Here is a 23,616-nt window from a genome sequence, read left to right on the forward strand (position 1 = left end):
GCTTTGTTGATTTCTTCCATCTCTTTAGAGTCTTACCACAAGTACTTCTACATTAATTAGTATCTGTAGAAAGTTGTAATATTTGACTGTAACATGATAAACCAATGACAGCTTGACTAATTTAAGTAAAATAAAACACTAACTTTACCTTAAAAAAAAAAAGACCCTCCTCTTATTTGTCAGAGGCAGTAATTATTAGAAAACTCTTCTCTGGGACAGAGTAGGCAACCGAGCTACTGTGTCCCCCTACAGGCTTCCCCGTGCCTCTCTACCTTGCTTTATTAAAGCCAAAACAATCAGCATCCTAAGTCCTCAAACATCCTCATTAAGATTTCTTACACAAGTGTAAATTTGAACCAATTTTTCTTCTATCTTAACATAGATTTTTTTTCCATTTTAAACAGTCAAAAATCACTCTGGCAAGAGGTCTAGGACTTAGCCTTGTTTTCTGATTTGCATCATAATAGAGTTCAGCATACCACTGAACAAAGGAGTGTCTTAATTAGCCTTTGGTGGCCCTCAGCATCTTGAGTATCCAGCTGTACTGGAAATTTAGTAAAGAAGGAAAAACCTCCAAGATTAGCAAGAGTCAGCAAGTACACAGACAAACTAACCTGCCAAGATTTCCTCAGAAACTCACTTCTTCAGTTTTAGGCCATCTGCATATCAGATGACTCCTAGACATTCTCTAGAATAAAATGAAGTCCAAGCAGATTTACTCCTCACTTCACTCAGGAGTAAAATAGTCAGAAATAAAAGACGAAAGTCTTTTTGTGTCTGGTAACACAAAACTATTTTGGCAAGTTAATACAAACAAAGTAACAGGCTACCATTAGGCTTTTCTATTAAGTATTTTCTCTGCTACTGCAAATTCATACCTGGAGGTAATGATCCTATAGGATTCTGGAGACATACATTTTAGAATTCAAAGGCATTTGCAACTCTGTACGACATGTATGTACCCACCACCGCCACCATTACTGCCATTACCACCACCTCCACCTCTATTACCACCACCACAGCCACCTCCACCACTATTACCACCACCACAGCCACCTCCACCATTACCACCACCACAGCCACCTCCACCACAACCATTACCACCACTACCACAACCACCTCCACCATCACCACCACTACTACTGTTACCATCACCACCGCTATTACCACCACCACCTCTACCACCACCATCACCACCACCACTATTACTACCACCACCACCTCCACCATCACCACCACCTCCACAACCATTACCACCACCACCACCAAAGTATCCAACCATTATCAAACTGTCAACTCCAAGCAGACTTGCACAAAATGTCTAACACAGGGATTATAAAGATCACTGTTATTGTTAAAAGGATAGAATTAGTGTTTCTCGCCTATGTGGGCCAGTGATGTAACTGAGAAAACCATGGTGAAATGTCACTATCTGTCCTAAACACTAAAAGGATGATCTTTTGACAGCAAACTATCCCCTTTCCAAATTCTCTGTCTACAAACACCCTTGGTCTGAGTCCGTAACAGTGCTGTTTACCAGGTTTGTCACAGGAAGACCATGCTTGCCTGTTCAGAAGTGTTCATCATTCAAGTTTGAGCTAATGAAAAAGGATCTTTAGAAAATAAAGGTTTGATTCTTAAGCAAAGTAGATCATCATAAGTGGGTACAAAATGCCCAGTTCATTCCTGTATTAATGGGGGTTCTCTAGAGAAATAGAACCAATGGGACAGATGATAGGTGAGAGATAGATACATTTATTGAATTATCTATTAAGCCAGCTTTAAAATGGCAACAACAGCAGAATCGCACCAATAGCTGAGCACATGCAAAGCTCCTCTCACCTGTGTGCTGTGTCTCACAGTAAGTTACAGCCTGGGATGCCTTCATGAAAACCTTTTGAAAATAATAATATAGTCATCACTCACACACCGACTCCAAATTCCTACTCTGTTACAAGACCCTCCTTGCTAATCCAGCTCACAGTTGTTCTCTTTCTCCGACTCACTTTAGTACTCTGCTTAATCTGCTTGGAAACACAGGAGAGATTCTCTTTCAGCAAATAATTGGTGCTATCCTGCAAGGATTTTTTCTGTTGTGTGTTTTTTTTTTTAAATTTTAATTTAGTGGGTAACATATTTTTGTTTCATACATCTTATTTGTTTAATATATCTGATTTAGAAGCATTTTAACCCCTCTGTAGTGAGAAGACAAGCTTACTCCAAACTTGTGACAAAGGACCAAAAATTTTAAATTTAGAATGCATGAAGCTCCCTCAGTTGAGAACATTCCCTGAGAATGCTGTAGTGTAATCTGTGTAGTAATAGTCCAGGCAAGATTGGATATAGTCTATTATTCCCCATGGACTGCTTGCTATGTTTAGAAAAAAAAGCAAGCAAGAGCTGGCAGTAGTTCAGAACTTAGCTAACTCTGTCTTTCCCTACACTCTCGGCTCCGCCCTCTCTCTCTCACACACACTCACACAAAAGCAAAAAAAAAAAAGTCATTATATTTCTGCTTATTTCTGTTTGATCAGAGGTTTAACAAGCTAAGGGGGGCAAACTATAAAGCAGGGCATGAAGCAAGGAAGGAAACTAAGCATCTTAGAAAGGTGAGGTACGTACTATGCATAGTCACTTGCCCAAGTGTAACAGTGAATGGTGAACAAGTCCCCTTCTCAAAAAAGAGAAAGGAAAGTTAGAAAGGTCCAAAGCATGAATGGTTTGGAATCATTAACAAAAGGGATAAGATCACAATGACCTTGTCTTTGGGCTGGAGCTACCATGACAATCACGGAGAGAAAAGGACAGGAAAGATCATTGCCGTTGTGCATATGCTATTTGTTTTTCTTTTCCATTAACTTCCCCCATCTCCTGAGGACTCTTTGTAAGGTGATTTATTTTACAGATGGAAGTCCACCCTCTGGATCCTTCTTTCTTGACTGAGAACAATGAGGATGTAGGGGAAGAACGTGGTAACAGCGTCCAAACATAACAGTCACTGACTCTCTGTGCCCACACTCCAGTGTGGCCTTCCTCAGGACACATCTGACAGGCCACACACCGCCATGCTCACCTCCAGTAGACAGGATCCGAATTCTGCTGATATGCAAATGCAGAAGCCTAGGCTGTCAACCTTCTGTCCTAGGAATGAGGTAATGGGAGGTCTTGATTACAAATTAAAGTTAGCATCCACTGAACACTCCAAATGTGAGCTTCCAAATCTTAGATAATAGGAGTTTTGAAGGCAGTACCCTATCGGTTCCTTTGTCCTTGATAAACTGTTCACTTTTGTCTCACAGAAAGTGCATGGAAAGGTTTTCTTTCTGGTAGACTGAATGCTGAATAACAGTATAGGGCTTGGGAGGAAGGCTTCCAGGTTCAGCAATAAAGTTAAGAGCAGGGGGAGCTGAAACCGACAGCCACTCAGAGCAGAGGTCCATATCTGGGTAATGACAGACTCATCATACCACCAGTGTCTATTTCAAGTCAGCACTACCATAAAGGCTTGTTTGTACAGGTTTGAGCAAAAGAGAAGTGCCAATGGGCAGAGTTATACTTGGAAGTAATGTTATGCCAAATTCATTCTTCATGTCTTACCTAAAAGCATTACTTTTAAAAGAGAAAAGACTGTCGCCATGTTGTCATATGACTGGGTATCTGAGGCGGGAAGAACACATCATGGAATGGTGATGAGGAGCAGTGTGCTCAGGTCACCTTCATTATGGAAGAAGTCTCCTTCCCATCTGTTGTTCCCAAGTAGAAGCTCAAGGAAAGCAGAGTGCAGATATGCTTCTTTCCCCAGACCTCTTCTCTGACTCCATCAGAAACAGACGGGCTTCACTAGAAGGGAAGGGCTGGACCAGTGCGTCCACATGCAGTCACTCTGAGAAGAGCTTCTCTATCCAGACTGCCTTGAGCTGGGGTAAACCTGAAGATGATGAAGAATCCTAGCAAAGAGTCCAAGGTATTCTCCATGTCCAAGCTAAATGTTTAGAAAGTAATCTGGTTATATCTATATTTATATTCAAAAAAAAGTAGGACTCTAGACTTCCTGGTCTCATTTCCTGGCTTTAACACAAAGGCACTATTATTTTCTTGAAAAGATTATTCCAACATCCCTGGAATTCTTCCAGCTCTGAAAATTCCCATTTGCCCCAGTCCTCTTCCTCCCCTTGAGAAGTCTACAGAGTTATGGCTGACACTGATGTAGGCAGTACATGGGGCTTGCACAGCATCATACCTCTGTTTAAACTGTGAGAAGAATGCTCTGAGCAAGAACAGTGAGCATCACTTACCGAGGTGATCTCCTGCCTCTAACTACACAGCTGCAGGGAAGGTTCATTTCATTTTAAAACATAAGTCAAAAATCTGAACTTGGTAATTGGGTATTTATATATGAACGCACTTACTGGATTTAAAAGCTTCAATAGGTAATGTTTAAGAACATTGAAAATTGCAGAGGTGATGACTTGGATGCAGATGGAAATCTGATGGATTCTGGCACTAGCTTACCGCACATGGTGTCAGAGATGTGAGTAGATGACGAACTTTCTTAAATTTCCTTCTGTGTCAGAGGTGATCAAAACATTTAAGTGCTCTATTCAACACTCAATTGCTCAATTAATAATACTCGGCTTTTTACAGGGAACAGCAAGCATGGCCTTATTCAGCACTGCAGAGAAGCAGCAATGAGTACCTGCAAGCACCTGTGCATGCTGGCATCTGACAGGCACCTTGATGTCTGTTAATTGAAAGGGATGTTTTTTCATCATGGCCCATTCCCAAATACCCCAAAGCCACTTACAAATACAACCAACACCCACGGATTCATTATTTTTTGTAAATCTTATTTCAGACAGGAAACATATTTACATGATTCAAAATTAATACACTAAGGCATTTGATCCCTGCGTCTGTGTCCATCTCAGCAGTTTCCCTTTTCCTACAACTGTACAGTTTCTATATGTGAAAAAGATACATAAACAGGCTTTCACATTTTCCTTTTACACCAAAGGTGAAAGGTTTTATTTGTTTGAACAATATTGAATTTTGGAACCCTTTTGAGATTCATACAGATAGAAATTCTCAAGCTCTTTTTATTACCACACTTTAATTGTACAAAATAATTGGGTTTACTACAGCATTCAGTACATGCACACCACATGCTTTGGTTATAGTCAGCCTTACTCCTCTAACTTGTTTCTCCTCTAGCTTCCTCTCATGCCCTCCACCCAACCCCCAAACTCTACCTTCAACTTTTTATGATGTTTTCTTTCTCCGTTAGAATCCAAATGAAAGGAAAAAGCTGTACTAGTTTGAGTCTGGCTCAATTCACCTGTCCCATGTGACCTCTAGCTTAATACATCTTCCCAAAAATAAAATAAAATTCCCTCTTTACAGCTCAGCAATACTTCACATTTTTTTTTCTGTTCATGTATGGATGGCATACAGGCTGTTTCCATGATTTGTCTATCGTAAATAAAATCATAAGTGCGGCTACTATCTATCTTTTTTTACAGCTCCATACTTCATACTCAGTACTAAGAATATGCCATGGATTGTTCAACTAGCCACACCCACTGAAGAACAAGGAGTGCCTGCTGATCATCCATGATGCTACATCCAAGAATCGCACAAGCCTAGCTCAAGACCGTTCCAGTACGAGATGGTGTGTCAAGAACAAGTACACAAGACATTTTAACATATGTTATCATCAGCTTTCCCTTAGCATGTGGCTCTGTGCTCTCCCACTGCAAACCCATGTCTGTTTTCTTACATGCATGTGGGCACACTGCATGGTGAAGTGAGAAGCCAAGAAATAAAAAAAAAAAAAAAATGACACAATGTAGTTCATTGCTGCATTTGTCTAACTATTATAGACAAGGATTTCATAGCTGTAGGGACCATTTGTTTTCCCTTTTTTTTTTTTTTTTGTTCTATCGTGGTAATCATTTTTTCTTTATTTCTGGTGTATTATTTTTCTTCTTAAGGATATCAGCCCTCTGTGACACGACCATCCTTTCACCATTTGGTTTTGACCACAAAGTTCTATTCTGCAGCATAGGGCTGCAGTCGTTATAGGGCTTTATAGTCCTTTAAAAATAGCCATTTTATGAGACCCAGGAAGTCACTCCTTATTCTAACCCTATGTGTTTTTTTGATATATGTATTTTTTTGTTTGTTTAACTACTGTATCTATCGGGAATTCATAAATACAGGCAGATGATGTCTGCTGACAGAGGGACAGTTAGCCACTCCCATGGATGAGCCTCCTAATTGGTTGGCCAATACGAAGTGTCCCTGAAACCATACACACACAAAGATCAAAAGTGGACTGAGAAGAATGTGTTATTTGTGTACACATACACACACATAAATACATGCACACACACATACATATGCAATAAGAATAATCAGGGAAGAAGAAGCTACCAATCTGAGACAGGGGTGAGCCTAAAAAAACTGAGGAGGCGAGACAATTATATTTTGTAAAATTAATTAATTAATTTACTTTACATCCCAATTGACGTTTCCCCTTCCTCTTGTCCTCTCTACCTCCTCATATCCACCCCTCCCTCTTTTCCTTCAGAAAAGGGGAGGCCTCTCCTGGATATAAACCAGCCTTGACATATCAAGTTGCAGTAAGACTAGGCCCATCTTCTCTTAATGAGGCTAAATTAGGTGGCCCAGTTAGGGGAAAGGGATCAAAAACAGGTAACAGTTTTTGGACAGTTGTGCTCCTGCTGTTAGGAGTCCCACATGAAGACCAAGCTGTACAACTGCATGTGCAGAGGGCCTAGGTCAGTCCATGCTTGCTCCTGTGTTGGTGGTTCAGTCTCTGTGCTCCCCTTTGGACCCAGGTTTGTTGACTGTGTTTGTTTTCTTATGTCCTTGACCCCTCTGGCTTCTACTATCCTTCCTCCTCTCTTACACGGGATTCCCCAAACTCATCCTAATGTTTGGCTGTAGGTCTCTGCATCTGTTTCCATCAGTTACTAGGTGAAGTATCTCTGCTGGTGGTTATGCTAGGTGGTTATAGAAGGCGACGGAAACTTCCAGGAATCTATGAGGGTGACCCTAGTTAAGTCTCCTAGAAATAAGGCATATGGAGCCTGGACCAGCCATCTCCTGTAGCCAGGTAAGACTTCTGGTGGAGAGATTAGGACAGCAACCCATCCACAAAACCTATAATTTGACCTATAATTTGTCTTTCCTACAAGATATGCAAGAGTCAAGACGGAGCAGAAATGAAGGGAGTAGCTAACCAATGACTGCTCCAGCTTAAGACCCATCCCATGAGAGGGACCCCACCCCTGACACTGTTAATAATGAAATTATATTTTAATAAAATTTTAAAAGGAAATATGATAGAAAGCCAGAATCCAATAATTTCCAGATGGCAACTCTTTCTGCATTATTTATTAACATTTCAACATTTTCTCAAAGACTTGAGACACAACCTCTGCTACACACCAATCTCTCCATTCATCTGTGAATGGAAGCTTCAATCTCACCAGACAACTGATTCTCAACTGAGAGAAAAGCCAAACTGCAGTATCAAGATCTTTAACAAGACACACTTCCTCTTTTTCTTCTAATTCTCCTCCTCCTCCTTTTCCTCCTCCTTCTCCTTCTTTTTGAGAAAGGGTTTCTCTGTGTAGCCTTGGCTGTACTGGACTCACTTTGTAGACCAGCCTGGCCTCGAACTCACATGAATACCCCCAGCTCTGCCTCCCCGAGTGATGGGATTACAGGCATTTGACACTGTGCCTGGTGTAGTATTTTATTCTTATCCAGGCCTCTTTCCCCTTCAAATTCAAAACCTGCTTTTTGGGCTGGAGAGATGGCTCAGAGGTTAAGAGCACTGGCTGCTCTTCCAGAGGTCCTGAGTTCAATTCCCAGCAACCGCATGATGGCTCATAACCATCTATAATGAGATCTGGTGCCCCCTTCTGGTGTTCAGGCATACATGCAGGCAGAACACTATATATGTAATAGATTAAAATCTTAAAAAAAAAAAAAAAACCTGCTTTTCCCTTAGAGGTATTTTGTATTGTGCACAAGATATGTGAACAATACAAAATCGGAAAGAACCAAAGTTAATTTCTGCCCATGTTCATTCTCATTGCAGTGAAACTGTGGGCAAAAAAGGACAACTATGAAAACATAAGTTGCTTAATATCCTCATTGCCCAATATTTGGTATGAAAAACCATGTGCCTCAGATGTAATGAGACTAGAAATTGTATGAAATAAAATGTATAAACAAAAAAAGAAAAGAAGATACAACAAACAACCAGTAATCAAGAAAATAAACAACAATAAATTCTCCCAAGGATATCATGTGAGTCATTCCTGTTGATAGAAATATAAATTAGTTCCCCCAAATATGAAAATTAGAATGGAATTTGGATTTTTTTCAAAAAAAATATTTGGCAGTAATATGATACAATTATATCACTTCTGGGAACGGACACACAGGATTCAAAGTCAGCAAAGATGAATATGCACAGGCATTTATCATAACATCACAGACAAAAGCCAAGTTAGGGACTCCACCAAGGTGCTCAACAGTGGGTGAAAGGCTGATGGAAAACACAATGGAGTTTCCTTCAACTAAAAGAATAAGACTATGTTATCTACAGGAAAATGGATGGAACTGTAGGTCATCATGTAAAGTGAAATAAGGCTCAGAAAGGCATGCTTCCTTTTACATGTACAAATTAGCAGGGTGGGATGACAAGAAAGGAGAAAAACTCTTAGGAAAGAAGGGGGAACAGGAAGAGGGAGGAAGATGAGGAGGATAATGGTGGGTGAATGTAAACAGAGAAGGTTATAGGCACATATGAGCATACCACATTAAAGCATATTATTTTTGCTAATATACACAGATATTATACATTTAAAAATTCACTATTAATCTATACCATGTAAATTAGGCCACTGAAGTGGAGAAGAAAACAGCTTCATATTAACAAGAAATAAATTTTGATCTACTCCCATTCTCATCCCCATTAAGTAATAATAAATACTATTTTTTAAAAATGAGATTGTTTATGAACATTTGTATATTCTTATTTATTTCCACATAAGTGTGTATTATATGCATGGGAGTCTCCTTCTTTATAGAAAGAACAAAAAAGAAAGCACAAAGAATTCTACACCCTAATGTTTTCCTGTAATCTCCTTGATAGTGGAATAAATATTTAGTATCAAGACATTATTGACACAAGAATAAAATCAAGATTTTTGCCCTGGCTGCCTCTCTGTTCAGGACTGATGCTTCTCATTTAGACCCTATGATCTCATTTTGGTTTGTTTTTACTTTCTTGCTTGCATTCCAGACTTGGTTTGCCTGATAAACATTATATTATAACCCAAACCCGTTATTTTCAGAAGGGGTAAAGAGAAACAGTGTGATACAATTTATTTTTTCTTCCCTTTGTATTGTTTCCTGCTTCTACACTGAGCCCTTTTCCCCCAAGCTCCAGGCACCACTGGGAAAGATACAAGCTTTGTGCTGGTGGGCAGCTGACCCTGGAAATAAAAACTCAGATGGAGTATCAGTCTCAGAAAAGATCCCTGGGCCCAGATTTTTGTTTTTCTCTCTCCTTGTGGAGTCCCTGTCCCCTCCAGGACAGGCCCTTCTTTCATAAGATTTCCTGCACTCTGCCCAAAGTTTGGCTATGAGTCTCAGCCTCTGCTTTGATACAGTGCTGGATAGAGTCTTTCTGAGGCCCTCTGTGGTAGGCTCCTGTTCCCTGTTTTCTTCCTCTTCTGATGTCCATCCCGTTTGCCTTTCTGAATGAGGATCGATCATCTTACCCAGGGTTCTCCTTGATTAGCTTCATTTGTCGAGATAACCTAGAACCCTTGCATAGATGCCCATGGCAGCTCAGTGTCCAGGTGGGTTCCCTAGTAAGAGAAACAGGGGCTGTCTCTGACAGGAACTCAGTGGCCTGCTCTTTGATCACTTCCCCTGAGGGGGGTACAGCCCTACAGGGCCATAGAAGAAGACATTGCAGCCAATCCTGATGAGACCTGATAGGCTAGAATCAGATGGAAATAGAGGAGGATCTCCCCATTAATGGACTTGGAGAAGGGCATGGGTGGAGAAGAGAGAGGGAGGGTGGGATTGGCAGGGGACAAGGGAGGGAGCTACAGGTAGGATACGAAGAGAATAAACCGCAATTAATAAAAAAAATAAATTTAAAATAAAAAGAAGAAACTCAAGTGGACAGAATGATACTCTGGCAGTGGCATGGTGGCTTCTGTGGTGCTCCCCAGCCACGCAGTGCTCAGTAAGGTGTGGGCGGCCACCTGCTGCACACTTGCCACGGATACAGTATCAGACCTTGAGTGACGTATTTCTTGTTCTTTTCATTCACTTGATGCACACTTTCTCTTTTATCTATTGGACAGTGAGCTACCACTACCAGCAGGCTTGACAGCTTCGTAGTCTCATTAGAGTCTGGGTACAACTGTGAGTGAAAAACTAAGAGGTTGTGTGACTGACTGTTACTGCTTCACCCAATCATATTCTAACTTAACTTGTGCTACAGTGTGCTAGGAAAACAAATTAATAGACAGACTTTACTTATTACGTTGCTCAAAGTAGTTCCTAGAGAAGCCAAGAAGTTTCCTATTAAAGCAATGCTATGAGTTAATTCCTGGCACCATGACTTTTTAATTCCTTCCTTCTTGCCTTCCTTCCTTCCTTCTTTCCTTCCCTCCTTCCTACTCTTTCTTCTCCTCCTCCTTTGTGTGCTTGTTTATTTTTAGTTTTGCTGTAGTGATGTTTTTTATTTCCTGTGTTTTCCTGGGTGTAGTTAGCCTTCTTGGGTTGGATTTTTCATTCAGTGTCTTCTGTAGCACTGGATTTGTGGATAGGTACTGTTTAAATTTGTTTTTGTCATGGAATGTCTTGTTTTCTCCATCTGTGATGACTGAGAGTTTTGCTGGGTATAGTACTCTGGGCTAGCATCTTTGTTCTCTTAGCATCTACATGACATAATGTCCAGGCCCTTCTGACTTTCAAAGTCTCTGTTGAGAAGGAAGGTGGGATTCTGATAGGTTTGTCATTATACATTACTTGGCCTTTTTCCCTTGAAGCTTTTAATATTTTTTCTTTGTTCTGTGCATTTAGTGCTTTACTTATTATGTGGCAGGAGGATTTTTTTTTCTGGTCTAATCTACTAGGCGCTCTGTAGGACTTTCATATGCTTATAGTAATTTCTTTAAGTGGGCACTTTGTTTCTATGACTTGAGAATATTCCCTGGTCTTGGAGACAGGAGTCCTCTTTTCCTCTACTCCTATTATTCTTAGCTTTCATCATCTCACAGTGTCTTTCACTTCTTGGATTTTATTTTTTGTGTCAGGAATTTTTTAGATTTAACATTTTCTTTGATGGATGCATCAATTTCTTCCATTGTATCTTCTATGAGATTCCTTCCTCCACATTTTGTATTCTATTGGAGATGCTTACTTCTGTAGTTTCTGTTTTCTTCTCTAAGTTTCTCTCTTTCCAGGATTGCCTCAGTTTGTGCTTTCTTTATTGTTTCCACTTCCATTTTCAGATCCTGAACTGTTTTATTGATTTCCTTAACCTGATTGTTTGAGTTTTCCTGTATTTGAGTGATTTATTCATTTCTACAAGCTTTATTTATTTATTTATTTAATTTATTTGTTTGTTTGTTTGTTTATTCAACTCTACAAGCTTCTCTGATGGCCTCAATCTGTTTGACTGTATCTTACTGTATTTCTTTACGGATATTATCAGTTTCCTCCTTTATCATCTTCATAAGCATAGATTCAAGGTCATTTTCTTGAATTTCAGTTATGTTAGGGTATCCAGGGCTACTTTCCTTTGGATAACTGGATTCTGGATATGCCATATTGTTTTGTTTTTTGTTGACTGTGTTTTTATGCTGTCTTTTAGCCATTTGGTAGCCTATGGCATTGGCTGTTAGACTCTATTGCCTACTGGATTTCTTGGGGATGCAGAAGGAGCCCTGCTCCGGAAGCTGGTTGTTCCTGCAGAAGCCCTCCTCAGATTGGTGGGTATGATCTCTTACTAACGGGTGGTTCTCAGGGAATTCCTGAGGATCTCCTCAGGTGTATGATCCTATTGACTAACAGAATTCATTAGAAGCCCAGGAGCTCTCCTTTCACCTGAGGAAGTCCAGGAGACAGCCGCCTCACCTCTGGCTTTCTTGCTCTGAGGTTGATGAGCTGCAGTTGCCAAAACACTGTGCTTAGACACTGTGTTTGCTGGGCACAGCCATCTTGGAGAACCAGCAAACCCAGAGGTTTGGTCAGTCTTCCTAGAGAGATGGGGGTTGAGCTTTGGTGCAGTGACTGGGGCTGTTCCCATGGCTCCCAGTTCTAAGGAGGCTGAGGTTGAAGCTTCAAGCCCTGGTCACTGGCTGGTGAGCATAGCAGGAAGGCATGTGGCTAGATACTAGAGACCCAGGGTTTAGTCACCATCTTGGATCTCCCCAAGGTGGAATGTTTTTAAAGGCTGCTATTAGAAAATAAAAAAACTGACTGAAGATTTGGTTTATTGCAGAAAAAATCATGTGCTGCATTCACTGACCTGGAGTAGGTGGTTAGAGAGCTGTGTCTGAGCTAGCTCAGTGACCAGCTATTTGTCCTTCTGCACTTTCTAACCCCCTGAATTCTTCCACAGCTAATGGAAGTATCAGATGGCCCTTCTCCACAGAGAATGGTCTATAAAAATGTTTTGAGTCAGAATTTTTTTCTAAAGCACAGGCTCTTAAATAATTGGCAAAAAGAAAAAAAAAAAACTTTGCTGAGAACAAAACACCCAAAAACTGCTTTCCCTGAAGGCTGCTTTCTCCCAATTCTCAAAAGAAACCTCAAAATCACTGTTCAGGATGTGTCTAGTTATCTTTTAAAAAGGGGGGCACACTTTTTTTCAGAAGAAAAAGAAGGCTGAAATAAGACATGAGATTCAATGGATTCATGTCTATCAACCACTTACTTTCTGTATAGTGGGACAGGTTGCAAACCAACCCATGCTGTAAAAGCAAAACAAACAAACAAAAAAACACCACAACAACAAAAAACAAGAATGTCATTATGCCTATCTATAATCCTTTTTTTTTTTTTTCAATGAAACAGAGTTGATTTATTTATTTATTTATTTATTTTTTATTTTTTCTTTTTAGTTACATTTTGTTAACTCTGTGTCCCAGCTGTATCCCGCTCCCTCATTCCCTCCCCAACCCCACACTCCCTCCCTGGTCTCCTCCCTGCCCCTTTCCAAGTCCCCTGATAGGGGAGGACCTCCTCCCCTTTCATCTGTCCCTGTTTTATCAGGTATCTTCAGGGCTGGCTGCAAAGTTCTCCTCTGTGGCCTAACAGACTGCTCCTCCCCTGGGGGGAGGTGTCAAACCGCCTGCCCTTGAGATCCTGTTAGAAATAGTCCGTGTCCCCCTTACTTTGGAAAACTACTTGGTTACTGAGCTACCACAGGCCACATCCGAGCAGAAGTTCTAGGTTATATCCATAGATGGTCCTTGGTTGAGTTTCAGTCTCAGAAAAGACCCTGTGCCCAGATATATTTGGTCCTTGTAGAGCTCCTATCCTTTCCATATCATACTAACTTCCCTTCTTTCATATGATTCCCTGCACTCTGCCGAGGGTTTGGTTATGAGTCTTAGTGTCTGCTTTGAAACACTGCTAGGTAGAGTCTTTCAGATGCCTTTTGTGGTAGACTCCTGTCATAAGTTCAAGGCACATCCCATTTGTCTTTCTAAATGAGGATTAATCACCTTCGCCTGTGTCCACTTTCTTGATTATCTTCTTTAGGTGTGTAGATTTCATTATGTTTATCATGTCTTGTAGGTCTATATAAGCGAGTATATACCAAGTTTGTCTTTCTCCTTCTGGGATACTTCACTCAGAATGATCTTTTCTAGATCCCACCACTTGCCTGCAAATTTCATGATTTCCTCCTTTTTGATTGCTGAGTAGTATTCCATTGTGTAAAAATACCACAATTTCTGTATCCATTCCTCCGTTGATGGACATCTGGATTGTTTCCAAGTTCTGGCTATTACAAATAAAGCTGCTACGAACATGGTTGAACAAATGTCCTTGTTGTGTACTTGAGCAAATTTTGGGTATATACCTAGGAGTGGTATAGCTGGGTCTTGAGGTAGCACTACTCCTAGTTGTCTGAGAAAGCGCCAGATTGACTTCCAGAGTGGTTGAACCAGTTTACATTCCCACCAGCAATGGAGGAGGGTTCCCTTTTCTCCACAACCTCTCCAGCATGTGCTATCACTTGAGTTTTTCATCTTGGCCATTCTGATGGGTGTAAGGTGAAATCTCAGGGTCGTTTTGATTTGCATTTCCCTAATGGCTAATGAGGTTGAGCATTTCTTTAAGTGTTTCTCTGCCATTCGATGTTCCTCTTTCGAGAATTCTCTGTTTAGCTCTGTTCCCCATTTTTTAAGTGGATTACTTGGTTTGTTGCTTTTCTGCTTCTTTAGTTCTTTATATATACTTGATATTAGCCCTCTGTCAGATAAAGGGTTGGTGAAGATTCTTTCCCAATCTGTAGGCTGTCTATTTGTTTTGATGACAGTGTCTTTTGCTTTACAGAAGCTTTTCAGTTTCATGAGGTCCCATTTATTGATTGTTGCTCTTAGAGCCTGTGCTGTTGGTGTTCTGTTCAGGAAGTTGTCTCCTGTGCCAATGAGTTCTAGGCTGTTTCCCACTTTTTTTTCCAGCTGATTTAGAGTATCTGGTTTTATGTTGAGGTCCTTGATCCACTTGGACTTTAGTTTTGTGCAGGGTGATAAATATGGGTCTATTTTCATTTTTCTGCATGTAGACATCCAGTTGGTCCAGCACCATTTGTTGAAGATGCTGTCTTTTTTCCATTGAATGGATTTGGCTTCTTTGTCAAATATTGAGTATTCATAGGTGTGTGGGTTTATTTCTGGGTCTTCTATGCGATTCCATTGATCCTCCTTTCTGTTTCTATGCCAATACCATGCAGTTTTTATTACTGTTGCCTTGTAGTACAGCTTGAGATCGGGAATGGAGATACCTCCAGATGATCTGTTGTTGTACAGGATTGTTTTGGAGATTCTGGGTTTTTTGTTTCTCCATATGAAGCTGAGAATCTTTTTTTCAAGGTCTGTAAAGAACTGAGTTGGTATTTTGATGGGAATTGCATTGAATCTGTAAATTGCTTTTGGCAGGATGGCCATTTTCACAATGTTAATCCTACCAATCCATGAGCACGGGAGATCTTTCCATCTTCTGAGATCTTCTTCAATTTCTTTCTTCAAAGACTTGAAGTTTTTCTCAAACAGGTCTTTCACTTGCTTGGTTAGAGTCACACCAAGGTACTTTATGTTATTAGTGGCTATTGTGAAGGGTGTTGTTTCCCTAATTTCTTTCTCGGCCTTTTGGTCTTTGGTATACAAGAGGGCTTCTGATTTTTTTGAGTTGATTTTGTATCCTGCCACTTTGCTGAAGGTGTTTATCAGCTGAAGAAGTTCTCTGGTTGAATCTTTGGGTTCGCTCATGTATACTATCATATCATCTGCAAATAGTGACACTTTGACCTCTTCCTTTCCGATTTGTATCCCCTTGATCTCCTTTAGTTGTCTTATTGCTCTGGCTAGGACTTCAAGTACAATGTTAAAGAGATATGGAGAGAGTGGGCAGCCTTGTCTTGTCCCTGATTTCAGTGGGATTGCTTTAAGTTTCTCTCCATTGAGTTTGATGTTGGCTATAGGCTTGCTGTATATTGCCTTTACTATCTTTAGGTATGTGCCTTGTATCCCTGATCTTTCCAAGACTTTAAACATAAATGGGTGTTGGACTTTGTCAAATGCTTTTTCAGCATCTAAGGAGATGATCATGTGGTTTTTCTCCTTCATTTTGTTTATGTGGTGGATTACATTGATGGATTTCCGTATGTTGAACCACCCTTGCATTCCTGGGATGAAGCCTACTTGGTCATGGTGGATGATATCTTTGATGTGTTCTTGGATTCGGTTTGCAAGTATTTTATTGAGTATTTTTGCATCAATGTTCATAAGAGAGATAGGTCTGAAGTTCTCTTTTTTTGTTGGATCTTTGTGTGGTTTAGGTATCAAAGTGACTGTGGCTTCATAGAATGAGTTTGGTAGTGTTCCTTCTGTTTCTATTTTATGGAATAGTTTGAGGAGAATTGGTGTTAGTACTTCTTTGAAGGTCTTGTAGAATTCTGCACTGAAGCCATCTGGTCCAGGGCTTTTTTTGGAGGGGAGACTGTTAATGACTGCTTCAATTTCCTTGGGAGATATAGGACTATTCAGTCTTTCTACCTGATCTTGACTTAATTTTGGTAGATGGAATCTGTCAAGAAAGTTATCCATTTCATTTAGATTTTCAAATTTTGTGCCATATAGGCTTTTGTAGTATGACCTAATAATCGTTTGGATTTCCTCAGTGTCTGTAGTTATGTCCCCATTTTCCTGTCTGATTTTGCTGATTTGTATGGTTTCTCTCTGCTTTTTAGTTAGTTTGGCTAACGGTTTGTCTATCTTGTTGATTTTCTCAAAGAACCAGCTTTTTGTTTCATTGATTCTTTGGATAATTTTATTTGTTTCTAATTGATTGATTTCTGCCCTTAGTTTGATTATTTCCAGCCGTCTGCTCCTCTTGGGTGTATCTGCTTCTTTTTTTTCAAGGTTTTTCAGTTGGGCCATTAAGTTGTTTGTATGTGATGTTACGGATTTCTTCTTGTAGGCACTTAGTGCTATAAAATTTCCTCTGAGCACTGCTTTCAATGTGTCCCATAAATTTGGGTATGTTGTGCCTTCATTTTCATTGAATTCTAGAAAGTCTTTAATTTCTTTCTTTATTTCTTCCTTGACCCAGCTGTCATTGAGTAGTAAGTTGTTCAGTTTCCATGTGCGTGTCGGCTTTTTGTTGTTTCTGTTGTTGTTGATGTCCAGCTTTAGTCCATGGTGGTCAGATAGTATACAAGGGATTATTTCAATCCTTTTGTATCTGTTGAGGCTTGCTTTGTGACCAACTATATGGTCTATTTTGGAGAAGGTTCCATGTGGTGCTGAAAAGAAGGTGTACTCTTTTGAGTTTGGGTGAAAAGATCTGTAGACATCTATTAGGTCCATTTGATTTAGGGATTCTGTGAGTGCTTTTATTTCCCTATTTGGTGTCTGTCTGGTTGATCTGTCCCTTGATGAGAGTGGGGTGTTGAAGTCTCCTACTATTAAGATATTAGGATCAATGTATGATTTAAGCTTTAATATTGTTTCATTTACGAATGTAGGTGCTCTTGTATTTGGGGCATAGATATTCAAAATTGTGATGTCCTCTTGTTGGATTTTTCCTTTGATGAGAATATAGTGGCCCTCCTTATCTTTTTTGATTAACTTGGGTTGAAAGTCTATTTTATTAGATATTAGGATGGCTACTCCAGCTTGTTTTCTGGAACCATTTGCTTGAAAAACATTTTTCCAGCCCTTTACTCTGAGGTAGTGTTTATCTTTGTTGCATAGGTGTGTTTCTTGGATGCAACAGAATGTTGGGTCCTGTTTCCGTAACCATTCTGTTAGCCTGTGTCTTTTTATTGGTGAGTTGAGTCCATTAATATTGATAGATAATATTGACCAATGCATGTTAGTTCCTTTTGTAATGGAGTCGATGATCTTACCTTGTTTCATTGCTTGTTTTCTTTTCATTTTTGTTGGGATGTTATCTGTATGCCCTGTTTTCTTGGGTGAATTCGTTTTCGTTGGATTGGAGTTTTCCTTCTAGTATCTTCTGTAGGGTTGGTTTGCTGTATAGATATTGCGTAAATTTAGTTTTGTCATGGAATATTTTGTTTTCTCCATCTATGTTGATTGAAAGCTTTGCAGGGTATAGTAGTCTCGGTTGACATTTGTGATCTCTTAGAGTCTCCATGATGCTTGCCCAGGCCCTTCTGGCTTTCATAGTTTCTGATGAGAAGTCTGGTGTGATTCTGATAGGTCTACCTTCATATGTTACTTGGCCTTTTTCCCTTGCTGCTTTTAATATCTTTTCTTTGTTCTGTAGATTTAGTGTTTTGACTATGATGTGACGTGATGTGTTTCTTTTCTGGTCTAGTCTATTTGGTGTTCTGTAGGCCTCTTGTATATTTATGGACATCTCTTTCTTTAAGTTGGGAAAATTTTCTTCTATGATTTTTTTGAAAATATTTTCTGGACCTTGGAGCCTGGAGTCTTCTTTTTCATCAATTCCTATTATTCTTAGATTTTGTCTTTTCATAGCATCCTTGATTTCTTGGATATTTTGTGATTGGAATTTTTCTGATTTTACTTTTTCTTTGAGAGAAGTATCAATTTCTGCAAGTGTGTCTTCAGCTCCAGAGATTCTCTCTTCCATCTCTTGTATTCTGTTGGTGATGCTTACTTTTGTGGTTCCTGATCTTTTCTCCAAGTTCTCCAGCTCAAGAGTTTTCTCATTTTGTGTTTTCTTTATTGATTCTAATTCTGTTTTCATGCCTTGCACCATTTCTTTTATGTGTTTGAATTTGGATTCCTGTCTCTCTACGATGGACTCTATTTCCTTGTTCATTTCCTTTTTGTATGCCACTAATTTTTTCTCTACTTGTGCCTCTATTTGTTTGGCTATGTTTGCCTGTGTTTCTTTAAGGGTTTTGTCTATTTCTTCTTTCTTTACCTCCAATTGACTGGCCAACTCTTTGAAAGATTTGTTCATTTCCTCCTTATAAGCCTCAAATAATTGAGCAAGCATGGCTTTAAGGTCATTTTCCTGTGCTTCTGATGAATTGGAGTATCCATCGGTTTTGGGGTTTGCTGGTGAAGTCATGATGTCCTGATTTATGTTGGAAGTGTTCTTTCGCCTACCCCTGGCCATTGGCTTGTCTGAGACCTTCCCTGTTTGTTTTTGGATTCTGCCAATCAGACTGGTACTGTCTCTCTCTCGAGTCTGGAGAATTCTTCAGGAAGTTGAGAGAGGTCCCGTGTCCTTAGCGTATGCTGAGGACTAGCTGTACCTGTGGGAGGAAAGTACGCAGGCGCAAACAGAGGCAAATGCAAGCGTGCGTGCGTGTGTGTGTGTATATGTGTGTGTGTGTGTAAGTGGGTGTGGGCGTGTGTCTCGAGGGACAGAGTGATGGCTAATGTTGAACCCTTGAGTGTGTGGGAGGGGCTCTGCAATGTATATGTCGCAGGCGCTAGTGATGATCGCAGCGCAATTTCTGGCATTAACTGCCTTAACTCCTCAATTAGACCCACAGAGCAGGAACTTCAATGTTCCAAGTGCCCCTCTGTTTCCCAAAGTGGGTATATGGGTGGGAGGGGGTTCGATGCCTGGCTTCTGTTTTAGCAGAGCCCAGGATCAGTGGAGCTGCAGATTCTCAAGGGTGCACTCACTTACAGGCAGGACACTTGGCAGAGATTGGCGTATCTGGGCTCTCTGTTCTCTGGTTTGGCCCTGCTTCTTTGATGTGCTCCGCCAGTTCCGTGCTGCTGTCACTGCCAGGTTATGAGGTCTTGCTGCAGCTGGAGATTTCAGGGTGGTCACGTCAGTGGGAATCGGGGTAATCAGCCTTTCTGTTCTCTGGTTTGGCCCTGGTTAGTCTTAAACTGGAGGGCTGATGTGCCCCGCCAGCTCAGTGCTGCTCCGCCGCCAGGTTAGAAAGTCCCGCTGTAACTGGAGACTGGGTTGCTAGTCCAGATGCTTTCTGGGAAGTCCTGGGGTCTCTTCACTGTGCTCTCCAAGCTTCGGAGGCCCAGCGCCTGGTGTGTCTAGCTTGTATGGCGTTTTTGTCTGGTTTTGGTGAGTATATAGCGTATTCTCTGTCACTGTGGGATTGGGCGGGCCGTACCGTCAGTGATGGCGCTCGTGCGGAGCTAGTATGGCGTCTAGCAGACTCGGGCCCTGGGAGGATGGTGCAGCCGCCGCGAGTGAATCTGGGGCTCCGAGACACAGTACTGCTGGCCTTTGCCGATAAAGGGCTTGGGGCTCCGCCTCAGTGGCTGCAGGCCCCAGGCAGTTAGGTCTGCGCTGAGAAAGGCAAGTCGGCTGTGCCTGTGCCGAGGAGGAGGGAGGTCTGGGGGAGGGGAGTGCCGAGAGATCAAAGGATCGTTTCTCACCTTCCCCAATCAAGTCCGTGGGTGACCCGAGACCAAGGTTTTCACCTCCTGCGATGTTCCCTGTTGTTTAGAAAGTCTCTCCGTTGTTTCCCTGGCTTCAGAAGTTCTTCCACACATCAGCTCAGAACTTTATCTCTTCCACAGCTCGGAAACTGTGTGTGCTAGTCGCCATCTTCGCCTATCTATAATCCTAATATTAATAAAGCTGAGGTAAAATTACCCAAACAATAGCTGCAAACAATGTCCAATTCCCTTCTTTCATTCAAAGCAGAAATTAGGAACAAAAAGTACCAATACCTCTATTTCTGAACTAAGAAATTGCCATTTTACATCTCAATGGCATTTTAAATGACACGTTGAAGGATTTTTTTTTTTTGACTAGTTTTCCTACGGGCAATAATTCTACAATAGCTATTCTACCAAAAGCCGGGGTGGGGGGTGGGGAGGGGACCTGAGAATTTTCCCCTACTCAGCCAAGACTCAAAGAGGGCCCTGTGGCTTTCTGTAAATAAGGGTGGAATGCTGAGGCTTCATCAAAGGAGCTCACGGGGCAGCTGTCCAAAAGCATGCATTATTGCGGCATACAGATATGTAGAATATGATGCTAATACCATGTCCAAGCCCTTACTTTCCCAGTGTTGCTTCTTGAAGGTACACTCAAAATACCAAATCCAAAAGCCCATGAATGGGCCTTAAAGTGGCTTCTCCTTTTATGTGGAAAGTGACATCACAGAAGCAGAGAAACTGCTTTTTCTGTGGGGTACTGTCACATACAGAAATGTGTCAAATTAAGGGGGTTGGTTTCACTGGGAATGCTGAGATATCTGAGCTCAGATCTCGTGAATTTGCTGTTTGCCACTATAAGTATATTGCCTGTCTCCCTAACTGCTTTAGTTAGGATAGCTTCCCCTTCAGAGCACAACTGTATGATGAATACAAAAAAATAATAAATTGATGAGTCATTTACTTCTCTGTATGGCACAGAATAAGTAAATGATATAAAGGAAGCTAATGGCACAAACCTGCAATCCCAGCATTTGAAAGATTGAAAGAGGATAAAGATAAGTTCAAAGCCAACCTGAGCTACAGAGAGACTTTGTTTTCAGAGAAGAAGGGGGAGGAGGGAGGAAGGAGAGGAAGAGAGAGAAGAGCAGAGAGGAAGAAACTGCTATGTATTTTTATGCTACACTCTGACATTATTCTCACTGGATGCTCTTTGTACAATGCTATTGCAGTGTATTTAAACATCTTGATTTGGAGTCAGAGAGATCCAGCTACAAGCAGCATTTTAACTCTTGTCTACATAATTTCAGTTGAGATACTTACAGCTCAACATTCTTATATATGACAGATTAATAATAATCACTTCAAATCCAAAGTCAGCAATAATGTACTTTGTGATTGTTAATAGAAGGCCTGACATACAGTAAGCACTCAATAAATGTTACTTATCTTAATAAACAACACCAATGAGAAGCTTTTGATATCTGGAATTCATCAATAATTCATATTAGATATTTAATTCTATTCTGGAATCTGTTGGCATGAGATATCCTGTGAAGTGCTAATGATTCTACTCACCTTCATGAGTTCACATGTCACAATAGCTGTAAAGATTTAGCTCTTATCCCACAGTTCAGACAGCCTGGACTTACACAGGACACTCAAGGCAACACTACCATTCTCTATTTTTCCCACATTACTTTTAGCTACCTTAGGATTTAAGAAAATATATACATAAAGTAATCTTTAAAAGACTTAACCGGACTGGTAAAGTGCTTGTTCTGATACCATGGGCACCAGCATTCAGTCTTCACAAACAAAATGGATGGCGGGGTGATAATAAGTGGTCATGATTGTGGAGCAGGAAGGCAGTAAGTGGTGAGTTCCAGCCCAGCAAAAAAACAACAACAAAAAACCTCCTCTCAAAGTAAGAGATTGTTGATGCCTCAGGAATGACATGCGAGGTTGCCCCCTGACCTCCATGTCCATCTGCAACACTCTGCCTCATCCCCACAGCTTACACTAGTGAGCAGATAAATTTGCATTAAACCAAAGCTTGCTAACAGACAACCTCTATTTTTTGCTTGTTTTTAAGATTTATTTGTTTTTGCTTTATGTATATATTACTTCATATGTCTGTTTAGATTTATGTGTATCTGCTTGCATGTTGTCTGTGCTTCATGTGCATGTGGTACCCACGGGTCATGTGAAGACATTGAAAACTGTTGACAGACATTGTTAGACACTACTTGAGTACTGAGAACTAAATCCAGGTCCTCTAGAAGAGAAGCCAGTGGATTTTAGCACTTAATCATTTCTGCCCCTACAGGTAGGGACATCCCTTACCAGCTGAGGAAGCTGCATTCCAGGAACACCTAAAACCTAAGTCAACAGATGCTTAAGTTGTTTACATGATGTGGCTGAGTATTTGTACACAGCTTAAGTATATCCTCCCTTAAAGCTCAGATAATCTCTACATTGCGCCTGAGTCTTTGTACGACACAAATGATGTACAAGTAGTTTTCACACTGCCTTCTTTACAGAGTCAAAAGAGAGTCCATGTACATTAAGAACAGATTCAACATGCTTTACAGATTTCAACCTGAGGTTGCTGCATCCACAGGTGAGGAGACATGACAGAGGGGCTGGCTCTCCAGAGCCATGTAGCCTCCTCCTAGACACTCTCACAGAGACAGCCAAACACTTTGCTGAAGACATGAAACCTCTTCAGCTCCGTTTCTAGGCAACTAACAAAATCAGAAGCTGTTAGCTAACTTTTGCCCCAACCAACTGACATCATGACTCAGAGTTTGGATGAGTACATATTTTGGCAGGAAAAGTATTTTATTTCTGTACATCTATGAGCTCTTTTCAGTTAACACTGCAGCATGCTCATGTCACACACACGCTTTGGTGCCTTTTTTTTTCTTTTTTCATTTTTTTGAACAACCCTTGATAAAATGGATCTTTTGTTAAAGGGTCCCGTGGATTTCAATATGGACAAAAATCCTAAACGTGCTCATTTAAAGTAACTAGAAATTAAAGAATTTCAAATAAATACCAATCAATATATTTTAGATGGCAATGCTGGCACTATTAATTATTTTCCTATTGTCACTACCCAACTTTAATCTCTCTTCTTACAGCAAAAGGAAGACAACATTTTTTTGAATTATTATTATTTTAGAGGACATTCACTTTGTTCATTGCTCCTTCCTAAAATCTATATTTGGATTCAACAGCCAGTGGCCTGAAACATTAATGGGGCTTTCCACTGAGCCATTAGCATTTTTCTTTCTGTTTTGCAAACAGGGCTTATTAAATCTTTGCTGGAGGCACTAGAGAGATGAAGAATACAGAGAATGTGCTGATGTGAAAGCTTTCACAGAACTGAAGCAAATCATTTCTGATTTGCCGTAATTCCACCATGGGAACCATCAAGATGCATGCTGTTTGG

At 40.6% G+C, this 23,616-nt stretch overlaps 1 protein-coding gene across 2 annotated transcripts in view; it reads right to left on the reverse strand.

Annotated features, from left to right (window-relative positions):
- Positions 1-23,616, reverse strand: part of Stxbp6 (syntaxin binding protein 6) — a 275,222-nt gene that overhangs the window by 96,827 nt on the left and 154,779 nt on the right. The window lies entirely within an intron of this gene.

The sequence above is a fragment of the Psammomys obesus genome, unplaced genomic scaffold (genome assembly GCF_907164565.1).
Source record: "Psammomys obesus unplaced genomic scaffold, mPsaObe1.curated_primary_1811, whole genome shotgun sequence".
Classification (NCBI taxonomy): domain Eukaryota; kingdom Metazoa; phylum Chordata; class Mammalia; order Rodentia; family Muridae; genus Psammomys; species Psammomys obesus.